General features: G+C 42.3%; 1 protein-coding gene across 1 annotated transcript in view; it reads left to right on the top strand.

Annotated features, from left to right (window-relative positions):
- The window catches only part of LOC115110310 (protein tweety homolog 3-like), a 74,388-nt gene that overhangs the window by 33,305 nt on the left and 28,322 nt on the right, over positions 1 to 12,761 (top strand). The window lies entirely within an intron of this gene.

The following is a 12,761-nucleotide window of genomic DNA, read 5'->3' as shown; positions in this document are numbered from 1 at the left end:
TGAAATGTTTGTTCCTTACCAAACACCATGCCAACGTCCCTATGCTCTGGGATAGACATGATAGCCGTGAGCTTGTGAGGCCTCGTCTCTGCAGGTAGTCCTCAAGCAATGTACTGGAAAGTCATGAAAAGGTTAGGGAAACAAAGGATTTCCCACATTCAAACTGAAATCATGTGACAAATGAACCCCCACCGTAGTTTCCATGGCAACATTCTCTGAGGCCAACTCAGGACACAGAAGAAGACCCAGAGGACTGGCTCAGAGCAGGCAGAGGGATACTCAAGGACTCAGGTCATTTGGAGTTAGAACCCTTTGAATGACAATAAAATGATGGTGTATTTTCAGGAATTAGGCTACCCCAAGAATTCTGCAAAAGTGTCAATCTTGCAGAGCTAATCACACTAGATGGCCTACTATATAGTATTCAAGATCCCAGACATTTTCCATACGCACAAAAAGCTTATTTCGCTCAAATATTGTGCGGAAATTTGTGTACATCCCTGTTAGTGAGCATTTCTCCTTTGTCATGTCAAGAAGCTGATTAAACGGCATGATCATTACACAGGTGCGCCTTGTGCTGAGGACAATAAAATGTGCAGTGTTGTCACACAACACAATGCCACAGATGTCTAAAGTTTTGATGGAGCATGCAATTGGCATGCTGACTGCAGGAATGTCCAACGGAGCTGTTGCAGGATAATTTAATGTTAATTTCTCTACCACAAGCCATCTCCAACATTTTATAGAATTTGTCAGTACTGTGCTGAGGAGTATTTATGTCTGTAATAAAGCCCTTTTGTGGGAGGGAAACTCATTCTGATTGGCTGAGCATGGCTCCCATGGCTGCACCCCTGCCCAGTCATGTGAAATCTATAGATTATTTATTTATTTCAATTGACTGATTTCCTTCTATGAACTGTATCCCAGTAAAATCTTGGAAATGTTGCATGTTGCATTTTATATTTTTGTACAGTATACTTCAATGGGATGGCAAAGTATCACATTGGGGTAAATGCTAAGGACAGTATGCCCTGTCACTATCAAAGAGTAGCTCTGTGTCTAGTACAGTGAGAAACCAGACCAAACTGTTGTCTGTTTCTGAGTCCTTCCTTCCAGAGTCCCTCCCAACCAATGATTTACACGGCTGTCTGGAAGAACGACAGGCGAGTCCACCCGCAGTCGCACAGACAAGCTTTGGGATCCCTGGGTCTCACAAAGGGTCATGTTCTGAGTGGCAGTGACAGATAAGTGAATGAACAGTGCTGTCTGTCAAAATAATGGACCTAGAATTCCTAGAAAAACCTTATTTTTTTGATTATGCAGCCCCTTTGTGAGTGATCTCTGAAGACAAAGCTATCGGCCAGAATGGCCACTCTGGAGTGTCTGGGGCACAGCCCCGTATTTATGACTGATGAAGGGTTTTTCGTCTTCTCACCTGTCTCCATCTGTCTGTGGGATAGGCACTTCCCAGGCTTCTGTTTCAAGGCGCTGGGACCCAGATGGAGGATGGTACCTCTCCCTGAACTGTAATTGCATCTCTGGCTGAATCTGAATGATGGATATCTCGCCTCCCTGGACCCCCAGTGAGTAATGACAGTCTGCACCTGCTGCTGCCATAACAGTGAGCTTCTGGAGTCTCTCTGCCTGCCTCTCTGGCCCTGCCCCTCCTGTGAAAACGAAACCATCCACATGATGCAAGTCTCTGCAAGCCCAGGCAGCTGAAAATATTTCTTCCCGGCTGTGGGAGTCTTATCAACTCCCATCTATGCTTGTAAGGAGAAGAGATTCACCGAAAACTCACTTCGCCCTGCCCTCCTTTCACAGGCTGAGAGGGTCTCTCCCCATTGGGAAGGAGCACAAGCCATAATAAGCAGCGGAGGTATCATGAATTGAGCAAGACTACACTCTGTGCTTAATGCTATTGTATAATTCATGTGGTCTGTGCTAGGGAAGGGCCCGATTTAATCGCTCAAATGTTAGTTTTTGATTATTTGTGAGTGTACAAAAAAGGTATAGGCCTATTTTAACATTGAAAAGGCTTTGCCTGAATTAACTCAAATGATCCATGATGTGACATTCCTACATACAAGTATATACCGTGACATTCGACATTCTTCATTTAATAAAACAAACTTTTGAATATAGTTTTTATGATGTGTGCACTATAAAAAAAGAAACACCGGTAGCATTCACACATTTCACGCGTGTAAATCGGTAGCCGATATGAACAAAACCTTTTAAACAGGTCAACATTCACAAAGCTGCTGGGCCAGACGGATTACCAGGACGTGTACCCCGTTCCGCTAGCGGAACCCCTCGCCAACAGCCAATGAAATTGCAGGGCGCCAAATTCAATCAACAGAAATCTCATAATTCAAATTTCTCAAACCTACATCTCATAATTCAAATTTCTCAAACATACAAGTATTAGACACCATGTTAAATATACAATTCTCCTTAATCCAACCACAGTGTCCGATTTCAAAAAAGCTTTTCGGCGAAAGCAAAACATATCATTATGTTAGGTCAGCAACTAGTCACAGAAAGCATACAGCGATTTCACGGTAAAGTCTACACTTGTTTAGTCAGCCACCAGTATTTAGTCAGCCACCAATTGTGCAAGTTCTCCCACTTAAAAAGATGAGAGGCCTGTAATTTTCATCATAGGTACACTTCAACTATGGCAGACAAAGCGAGAAGAAAAAAAATCCAGATAATCACATTGTAGGATTTTTAATGAATTTATTTGCAAATTATGTTGGAAAATAAGTATTTGGTCACCTACAAACAAGCAAGATTTCTGGCTCTCACAGACCTGGCTCTCACAGACCTTCTTTAAGAGGCTCCTCTGTCCTCCACTCGTTACCTGTATTAATGGCACCTGTTTGAACTTGTTATCAGTATAAAAGACACCTGTCCACAACCTCAGTCACACTCCAAACTCCACTATGGCCAAGACCAAAGAGCTGTCAAAGGACACCAGAAACAAAATTGTAGACTTGCACCAGGCTGGGAAGACTGAATCTGCAATAGGTAAGCAGCTTGGTTTGAAGAAATCAACTGTGGGAGCAATTATTAGGAAATGGAAGACATACAAGACCACTGATAATCTCCCTCGATCTGGGGCTCCACACAAGATCTCACCCCGTGGGGTCAAAATGATCACAAGAACGGTGAGCAAAAATCCCAGAACCACACGGGGGAACCTAGTGAATGATCTGCAGAGAGCTGGGACCAAAGTAACAAAGCCTACCATCAGTAACACACTACGCCACCAGGGACTCAAATCCTGCAGTGCCAGACGTGTCCCCCTGCTTAAGTCAGTACATGTCCAGGCCCGTCTGAAGTTTGCTAGAGAGCATTTGGATGATCCAGAAGAAGATTGGGAGAATGTCATATGGTCAGATGAAACCAAAATATAACTTTTTGGTAAAAACTCAACTTGTCGTGTTTGGAGGACAAAGAATGCTGAGTTGCATCCAAAGAACACCATACCTACTATGAAGCATGGGGGTGGAAACATCAGGCTTTGGGGCTGTTTTTCTGCAAAGGGACCAGGACGACTGATCCGTGTAAAGGAAAGAATGAATGGGGCCATGTATCGTGAGATTTTGAGCGAAAACCTCCTTCCATCAGCAAGGGCATTGAAGATGAAACGTGGCTGGGTCTTTCAGCATGACAATGATCCCAAACACACCGCCCGGGCAACAAAGGAGTGGCTTCGTAAGAAGCATTTCAAGGTCCTGGAGTGGCCTAGCCAGTCTTCAGATCTCAACCCCATAGAAAATCTTTGGAGGGAGTTGAATGTCCGTGTTGCCCAGCAACAGCCCCAAAACATCACTGCTCTAGAGGAGATCTGCATGGAGGAATGGGGCAAAATACCAGCAACAGTGTGTGAAAACCTTGTGAAGACTTACAGAAAACGTTTGACCTCTGTCATTGCCAACAAAGGGTATATAAGAAAGTATTGAGAAACTTTTGTTATTGACCAAATACTTATTTTCCACCATAATTTGCAAATAAATTCATTAAAAATCCTACAATGTGGTTTTCTGATTTTTTTATCCCATTTTGTCTGTCATAGTTGAAGTGTACCTATAATGAAAATTACAGGCCTCATCTTTTTAAGTGGGAGAACTTGCACAATTGGTGGCTGACTAAATACTTTTTTGCCCCACTGTATATATATTATATTATTTGAATAGTGAAAATATTTAAAATGCCCATCCCTAGTCTGTGTACATGGAAGCCTTTTTGGAAGGGGAGAAAACAAATCCATTCTTCCATTAATGATAGAAACAGTAACCAAAGTAGTGGGTGGTTTTGTAACAGAGACCCGCTGTGGAGCCAAAGTGAATCTTAACTGTCATATGCACTTTGTGTTGTGTGTTTAATAATCTGTCAATAAAGATTTGGGAGGATGAGGAAACGGCTCCTTCAGCTTTAATTTAGAAGAGCTTTGTGTTGTGGGTTCAGCCCTCAGACCACCCAAACAAGTAAACAGTTTAGTCTGTTTCCTCTATTTGTTTAGTACTTCTCAGGTCATGGCATCATTGTCTACACAGAGGCCCAGCCAGGAGTCTCAAGGCGCTGAAATGAAAGTCGTTCTGCTCATCTAGGGACGCACAGACGGACACACACACAGACAGCCAACTGTAGACAGTCACTGTCTGTAGCTCATACATAGATGATCAAAGCGGAAATAGGAAAGCAGCCGCAAACGCAGAGAAAAATGGCCTCATGGCAGGAGAAAGAAGGAAGGACAGACAGACGGAGAGATATTAAAAAGGGCCGATATCTTCTGCTCATGATCTTAGTCAGTGTTTTCCTGTTGGCCTGTTGACCACATGGAAAAAGAGGCCTCGGCTCTTCACGGATCCACCCAAATAAATGCAATAAGTCAGTTTAATGTATTGCGCTGCGTTCAAGGACACCTTTAAGAATCCAACCATCTGCTTTGTGCAGTTTATGTTCAGCATTGTGGAGGTGTGAAAACACAGCCTTAAAAAAAAAGAAATCCACTACAAATCTGCCTGGAAACAAAGCCTATTCTCTCATGTATAGATGAGACCATCATTGTACATAAGAATTTCTTCTTAACTGACTTGCCTAGTTATAAATAAAGGTTAAATAAATAAAAAAATATCTATAATAATTACTATTTAAGTAATCCTCTGGAATTTGACTGTTAGGCCAGATACTTGTATAAGCATGCAGTCTCAGAGGAGTCATGAGAAAGGGAAGAACAACATGAGAGCAGAGCGAAGAACTCCCACGCATACAGAAAACTGAAAAATGTCTTTACAAATGGAGGATGCCCAAGAGAGAGAGACATTAAAAGCTTCCATATCCCCAATAAAGAGTTCATTTATATGGGAGAGCTTGTGAAATCCAAGCATGAGCTTCTTTGCTGACTCAATTGAGGAATCTTCCTGTTTTTGTCACTGTAACACTGGGCTTCGCCGACTCCTGTTTTCACTTCCCCTGAGTTGGATCAGTTCAGAGCCATCTTGTTGGATTCAGCTGAAATCACTGCATAGCGGCGCACAAAAGCATGGAGACTTGATGAGCATGTGGGCTGCATGACAATTACTCTCTCCTGTGTGTTGTGTGTGTGTGTGTGTGTGTGTGTGTGTGTGTGGTGGTGAGCGCAAGCAAAGTGGGATTAGAGCAGTGAGTAAAAATGCCCTGTGCGGTATGTCAATTCAGTTTAATGCAACATGAATGACAGGCAGTGTAAGTTTATGGTCCAACTGTCATGAAACTGGAGAGAATCTTTATGCATTTTTTCCCTCTTTTTTTCTGGAGTCTTGCACAAAGCTCATGATTTGAGGATTTGAGGGAGTCCTCACAGTCACATGCCCATCCTCTCTCACTCCTGTTACGTTTTGGCTGCGTAACTTGAGGATGTCGAGATTAAAGGAGTTGTTGCTGCTTGCCTAATTTAAGATGATGGAAATCCCAGGCAATAGCCTAGGAAGCAGAAGTGCCTTTCATGTAAATCCGTTTTTAGGCTTGACATTGAGTGGTGCGATAACATCTCTCTGGTTTGTCTTCAGTCTGCTGGAAACGCACTGTGCTGGTCGATGACAGGGAGACGGAACTCAGATATGTCATTTCTGGCATTGTCTTTTTGAACACCCAAACGTAAAGCACTTAAAAAGTCATGTTACAAACTCAAACTATCAGGGCTAGAGGTCGACCGATTAATCGGAATGGCCAATTAATTAGGGCCGATTTCAAGTTTTCATAACAATCGGAGATCGGTATTTTTGGGCACTGATTTGGCCTAATTCTATTTTTTTACACCTTTATTTAAAATGTATTTAACTAGGCAAGTCAGTTAACCTCTTGCTCCTACCTGACACGCAGGCGTCCCATCTAGACATCTGGAAATGCAAATGCGCTACGCTAAATGCTAATAGTACTAGTTAAAACTCAAACGTTCATTAAAATACACATGCAGGGTAGTGAATTAAAGCTACACTCGTTGTGAATCCAGGCAACAAGTCAGATTTTTAAAATGCTTTTCGGCGAAAGCATGAGAAGCTATTATCTGATAGCATGTAACACCCCAAAAGACCCGCAGGGGACGTAAACAAAATAATTACCATAGTCGGCGCTACACAAAACGCACAAATAAAATATAAAACATTCATTACCTTTGACCATCTTCTTTGTTGGCACTCCTAGATGTCCCATAAACATCACTATTGGGTCTTTTTTTCGATTAAATCGGTCCATATATAGCCTAGATATCGATCTATGAAGACTGTGATCAAGGAAGAAAATAGCGTTTCATAACGTAACGTCATATTTTTTAATAAAAAAAGTCGACGATAAACTTTCACAAAACACTTCGAAATACTTTTGTAATGCAACTTTAGGTATTAGTAAACGTTAATAAGCGATCAAATTGATCACGAGGCGATGTATATTCTATAGCTGTCCATCTGGAAATAATGTCCGGGTAAATCTCAACCAAAATATCCGGTCAGAGACCGGAAGAACTGCGCTGCCTTGCGTCTGTTTGACCAAGAAACAAATAGTAGGCAAAAAAAAAAATCTCCTTTATTTAACCAGGTAGGCAAGTTGAGAACAAGTTCTCATTTACAATTGCGACCTGGCCAAGATGAAGCAAAGCAGTTCGACAGATACAACGACACAGAGTTACACATGGAGTAAAACAAACATACAGTCAATAATACAGTATAAACAAGTCTATATACAATGTGAGCAAATGAGGTGAGAAGGGAGGTAAAGGCAAAAAAGGCCATGGTGGCAAAGTAAATACAATATAGCAAGTAAAACACTGGAATGGTAGTTTTGCAATGGAAGAATGTGCAAAGTAGAAATAAAAATAATGGGGTGCAAAGGAGCAAAATAAATAAATAAATTAAATACAGTTGGGAAAGAGGTAGTTGTTTGGGCTAAATTATAGGTGGGCTATGTACAGGTGCAGTAATCTGTAAGATGCTCTGACAGTTGGTGCTTAAAGCTAGTGAGGGAGATAAGTGTTTCCAGTTTCAGAGATTTTTGTAGTTCGTTCCAGTCATTGGCAGCAGAGAACTGGAAGGAGAGGCGGCCAAAGAAAGAATTGGTTTTGGGGGTGACTAGAGAGATATACCTGCTGGAGCGTGTGCTACAGGTGGGAGATGCTATGGTGACCAGCAAGCTGAGATAAGGGGGGGACTTTACCTAGCAGGGTCTTGTAGATGACATGGAGCCAGTGGGTTTGGCGACGAGTATGAAGCGAGGGCCAGCCAACGAGAGCGTACAGGTCGCAATGGTGGGTAGTATATGGGGCTTTGGTGACAAAACGGATTGCACTGTGATAGACTGCATCCAATTGGTTGAGTAGGGTATTGGAGGCTATTTTGTAAATGACATCGCCAAAGTCGAGGATTGGTAGGATGGTCAGTTTTACAAGGGTATGTTTGGCAGCATGAGTGAAGGATGCTTTGTTGCGAAATAGGAAGCCAATTCTAGATTTAACTTTGGATTGGAGATGTTTGATATGGGTCTGGAAGGAGAGTTTACAGTCTAACCAGACACCTAAGTATTTGTAGTTGTCCACGTATTCTAAGTCAGAGCCGTCCAGAGTAGTGATGTTGGACAGGCGGGTAGGTGCAGGTAGCGATCGGTTGAAGAGCATGCATTTAGTTTTACTTGTATTTAAGAGCAATTGGAGGCCACGGAAGGAGAGTTGTATGGCATTGAAGCTTGCCTGGAGGGTTGTTAACACAGTGTCCAAAGAAGGGCCGGAAGTATACAGAATGGTGTCGTCTGCGTAGAGGTGGATCAGAGACTCACCAGCAGCAAGAGCGACCTCATTGATGTATATAGAGAAGAGAGTCGGTCCAAGAATTGAATCCTGTGGCACCCCCATAGAGACTGCCAGAGGTCCGGACAGCAGACCCTCCGATTTAACACACTGAAATCTATCAGAGAAGTAGTTGGTGAACCAGGCGAGGCAATCATTTGAGAAACCAAGGCTGTCGAGTCTGCCGATGAGGATGTGGTGATTGACAGAGTCGAAAGCCTTGGCCAGATCAATGAATATGACAAGACTCTAGACATCGTGTGGAAGCTGTAGGTATTGCAACCTCGGCCCCATTAAATGTGGTTCACCTTTATCAATGGGTTGAAGTGGCGCATGGATATATTTTTTCATTTTCAGTGATCAGATTTTCCTGCACTTTTTGATGAAACGCACGTTCTGTTATAGTCACAGCCGTGATTTAACCAGTTTTATAAACGTCTGAGTGTTTTCTATCCACACATACTAATCATATGCATATACTATATTCCTGGCATGAATAGCAGGGCGCTGAAATGTTGCGTGATTTTTAACAGAATGTTCGAAAAAGTAGGGGGTAGGAGTAACAGGTTAAGAACACATTCTTATTTTCAACGACGGCCTAGGAACGGTGGGTTAACTGCCTTGTTCAGGGACAGAACGACAGATTTTCACCTTGTCAGCTCATGGGATCCAATCTCGCAACCTTACAGTTAACTAGTCCAACGCTATAACCACCTGCCTCTCGTTGCACTCCACGAGGAGACTGCCTGTTACACGAATGCAGTAAGCCAAGGTAAGTCGCTAGCTAGCATTAAACTTAACTTATAAAAAACAATCAATCAATCATAATCACTAGTTAACTACACATGGTTGATGATATTACTAGTTTATCTAGCGTGTCCTGCTTTGCATATAATCTGACTGAGCATACAAGTATCTGACTGAGCGGTGGTAGGCAGCAGCAGGATCGTAAGCATTCATTCAAACAGCACCTTCGTGCGTTTTGCCAGCAGCTCTTCGTTGTGCGTCAAGCATTGCGCTGTTTATGACTTCAAGCCTATCAACTATCAAGCCTATGAGGCTGGTGTAGCCGATGTGAAATGTCTAGCTAGTTAGCGTGTTGCGCGCTAATAGCGTTTCAACCGTCACTCGCTCTGAGACTTGGGAGTGGTTGTTCCCCTTGCTCTGCATGGGTAACGCTGCTTCGAGGTTGGCTGTTGTGTTCCTGGTTCGAGCCCAGGGAGGAGTGAGGAGAGGGACGGAAGCTATACTGTTACCCTGGCAATACTAAAGTGCCTATAAGAACATCCAATAGTCAAAGGTTAACCTCTAGTGACACCCCATCCCGTGAACGGGACCGTTGTCATCATCTGACACTAATTAGCATAACGCAACGGACATAAATCTTCCTAGAAAATATTCCTATTCATGAAAATCACAAGTGAAATATATTGGAACACAGTTTAGCCTTTTGTTAATCACCCTGTCATCTCAGATTTTCAAAATATGCTTTACAGCCAAAGCTAGACAAGCATTTGTGTAAGTTTATCAATAGCCTAGCAGCAGGCAACCTTGTCACGAAAATCAGAAAAGCAATCAAATTAAATCGTTTACCTTTGAACTTCGGATGTTTTCACTCACGAGACTCCCAGGTAAATAGCCAAAGATTATTTTTGTAGGCGAAATAGCTTTGTTTGTTCTTCACGTTTGGCTGAGAAATCGACCGGATATTGCGGTCACGACAACGCCAAAAAATATTCAAAATTAGCTCCATAATATCGACAGAAACATGACAAACGTTGTTTATAATCAATCCTCAAGGTGTTTTTCAAATATTTATTCGATAATATATCAACTGGGACAATTGGTTTCTCAGTAGAAGCGATTGGAATAATGGCTACCTCTGTATTTTACGCAAGAATTTCTCTGGGAGCATCAGGCGACCACTTGCGCAATGAAGCCGCCTACGGGTGTTCTTCAACATAAATACGTAAAACTACGTCACAATGCTGTAGACACCTTGGGGAATACGTAGAAAGCGTAATCTGGTAGATAGGGCATTCACAGCTCAATAGGGATGCATCGGAAAGCAGGGCTTTCAAAAGATGAGTCACTTCCGGATTGGATTTTTCTCAGGCTTTCGGCTGTAACATCAGTTCTGTTATACTCACAGACAATATTTTTACAGTTTTGGAAACTTTAGAGTGTTTTCTATCATAAGCTGTTAATTATATGCATATTCTAGCATCTTGTCCTGACAAAATATCCCGTTTAATCTGGGAACGTTATTTTTCCAAAAATGAAAATACTGCCCCCTAGTACCAACAGGTTAATGAAATACAAATGGTATAGAGGGAAATAGTCCTATAATAACTACAACCTAAAACTTCTTACCTGGGAATATTGAAGACTCATGTTAAAAGGAACCACCAGCTTTCATATGTTCTCATGTTCTGAGCAAGGAACTTAAACATTAGCTTTCTTACATGGCACATATTGCACTTTTACTTTTTTCTCCAAAACTTTGTTTTTGCATTATTTAAATCTAATTGAACATGTTTCATTATTTATTTGAGGCTAAATTGATTTTATTGATGTATTATATTAAGTTAAAATAAGTGTTCATTCAGTATTGTTGTAATTGTCATTATTACAAATAAAAAATGGCCGATTTAATCAGTATCGGCTTTTTTTGGTCGTCCGATAATCGGTATCGGCGTTGAAAAATCATAATCGGTCGACCTCTAATCAGGGCGGTCGAAGAGAACACTAAACCAACAAACTAGTGGGGCTGTTGTGTATTTAATCCTTGTCTGTTTTTCCTGTTCAAAGTTTCCACCACAGTTTACCAGTCCCCAGAGGGAGATGTGCTTTGTTTGCCCTGATCACAAACCCATAGCTCCAGCTCACCTTTCCATCCTTCAGAGTATGAGAGGAAGAGATTGCCCTAGTTAGCAGCAGATCAGGAAATTGCCAATCCCATCCACTCATTGGATGCAGGGTGAAGAGGAGTGGACTGGCTCCCATTTTAACAGGAGGTGTTTCCCTTGTCAACATGCCATTTGATTTAATCCCCTCTGACGTCAGATGCTCTTGTGTAAAGAGGACTGGGGAGAGGGACTGGGGATGTTATGTCACAGGCATGAAGGGGGGGGGGGGGGTGGTTTTATGCAGGGGGTGATTGAAAGTCTTTCTCCAGGTTTGTTCTGAGGTAGTTTACCTTGCCTTATGTCTATAATGATTGACTCTGCTTCTTTCTCTCCTCCCTGAGGTAATTGTCGTATTGTACAGCTTTAACTTTGCTCAAAAGTGGTTGCCATGGCAATGTCATAAGTCATTGATGGTGCGTCAATGTGATATCACTGTTGCTGTGGCTGAATCGTAGAATTCAGTTCGACTCTGTGTTTAGAGATATTCTCCTCATCTGTCCTTGAAGATTCTCTACTTCAACTGAGACATTATGTTGAGTAAGCCTAGTGTCTGTTGATGTAGCCTAGTTATTGCTGCAGCCTTAAATGCATGACACGCAAACTTCTCTTTTGAAATGTTCAAGGTTTTGTTTTACGACTACTGCAATGGCCTGGTCTTGGCTCCATTGGTGCTGAACAAGCTAGATGTTTATCAATGCCAGAGGAACCCTTTGTTTGGCCTTACCCCAGACTCACACCCTATACAGATCATCCTGGCAGATGTACTGCCTTGCAGGAATGATGGGAACTCTGCTACGGCTGCAGGAAACCATGTAACCATAGCCTTAGGAAGATCAACTGAACATACCTGCTGTTAACATACTGTAGGATAATCTACAGTGAAGCTTTGAAATCCTGCAATACAATGTTAAAAGCCAGTCTGTTTGACCAGAACGTCTCTTTTGATACACTGCCCTCAGACCTTCCATCTCGCTTGTACAGTCCCTTCAACTGCCGTATAATGATGTCATCATGATATCGGCCTATTTGCTTTAGTTTATAGCGCTGAAGGACTCTCTGTATGGAGCCTGTCCTCCATCTGATGTCACGTGTGTGTGAACTGTAAATGGACTGTCCTTCACATGGAACGCTCCTCCAGTTTGCATGTGTTCAGCTGAGAGTGGCCATATGGTCAATAGGCTATTGTTTGGGCTGGCTGTGTGGCTCGGCAGTCTCTCAGTTAGCAGGGAGGCAGTGATTGTGACGCCTATTCAACTGCTCACAATGGGACGGAATTAGAGAATATTGATTATTATTTTAATTATGTTATTAGTGTAAATCTCCAAAGTAAGCTTTGGCAATATGTGCATTTTTACGTCATGCCGATAAAGCAAATTGAATTGAGAGAGAGAGATATAGTGACCCCTGGTGGTGAGGTATTTGTTTCCCAAAGGGGAAAGAAGTTAAAAGTAGTGACAACTCCTCCTTAGACAAGGATACCCCTGATATCATTCTCATTGTTGATTCAAATAATTACCCCCCCCCCCCCC

The sequence above is a fragment of the Oncorhynchus nerka genome, linkage group LG21 (genome assembly GCF_034236695.1).
Source record: "Oncorhynchus nerka isolate Pitt River linkage group LG21, Oner_Uvic_2.0, whole genome shotgun sequence".
Lineage (NCBI taxonomy): Eukaryota > Metazoa > Chordata > Actinopteri > Salmoniformes > Salmonidae > Oncorhynchus > Oncorhynchus nerka.
This window is presented reverse-complemented; position numbering and strand designations above follow the sequence as displayed.